The sequence below is a fragment of the Telopea speciosissima genome, unplaced genomic scaffold (genome assembly GCF_018873765.1).
Source record: "Telopea speciosissima isolate NSW1024214 ecotype Mountain lineage unplaced genomic scaffold, Tspe_v1 Tspe_v1.0205, whole genome shotgun sequence".
In the NCBI taxonomy this organism is placed as follows: Eukaryota; Viridiplantae; Streptophyta; class Magnoliopsida; order Proteales; family Proteaceae; genus Telopea; species Telopea speciosissima.
In genome coordinates, this window is record NW_025317541.1 from 34,890 (window position 1) to 35,930 (window position 1,041).

Genomic DNA, 1,041 nt, shown 5'->3' on the forward strand with positions numbered 1-1,041 from the left:
TTTGGGATTTTTGAAAAAGTGTCTTTATCTCTTATTAGACGTCTGAATGTGATGTTGAGGGTCGTGACCTTCGAATCGATACCTATTTCAACATATATTCATTTTCGGTTTAAACCAGACCGGGTGGGTCGTTTGGGGTTATTTGGGGGCATTTCCGTACTTTTTTGGGTTTGGGATTTTCTAAAAAGTGTCCTTATCTCTTATTAGACGTGTGGATGCGATGTTGAGGGTCGTGACCTTCGAATCGATACCTATTTCAACATATGTTCATTTTCGGTTTAAACCAGACCGGGTGGGTTGTTTGGGGTTATTTGGGGGCATTTTTGTACTTTTTTGGGTTTGGGATTTTCTAAAAAGTGTCCTTATCTCTTATTAGACGTGTGGATGCGATGTTGAGGGTCGTGACCTTTGAATCGATACGTATTTTGACATATGTTCATTTTCGGTTTGAACCAGACCAGGTGGGTCGTTTGGGGTTATTTTGGGGGCATTTCTGTACTTTTTTGGGTTTGGGATTTTCTAAAAAGTGTCCTTATCTCTTATTACACGTGTGGATGCGATGTTGAGGGTCGTGACCTTCGAATCGATACCTATTTTGACATATATTCATTTTCGGTTTGAACCATACCGGGTGGGTCGTTTGGGGTTATTTGGGGGGCATTTTCGTACTTTTTTTGGGTTTGGGATTTTCTAAAAAGTGTCATTATCTCTTATTAGACGTGTGGATGTGATGTTGAGGGTCGTGACCTTCGAATCGATACCTATTTTGACATATGTTCATTTTTGGTCCAAACCAGACCGGGTGGGTCGTTTGGGGTTATTTGGGGGCATTTCTGTACTTTTTTGGGTTTGGGGTTTTTTAAAAAGTATCCTTATCTCTTATTAGACGTGTGGATGCGATGTTGAGGGTCGTGAGCTATGAATCGTTACCTATTTTAACATATGTTCATTTTCATTTTGAACCAGACCGGGTGGGTCGTTTGGGGTTATTTGGGGGCATTTCTGTACTTTTTTGGGTATGGGATTTTCTAAAAAGTGTCC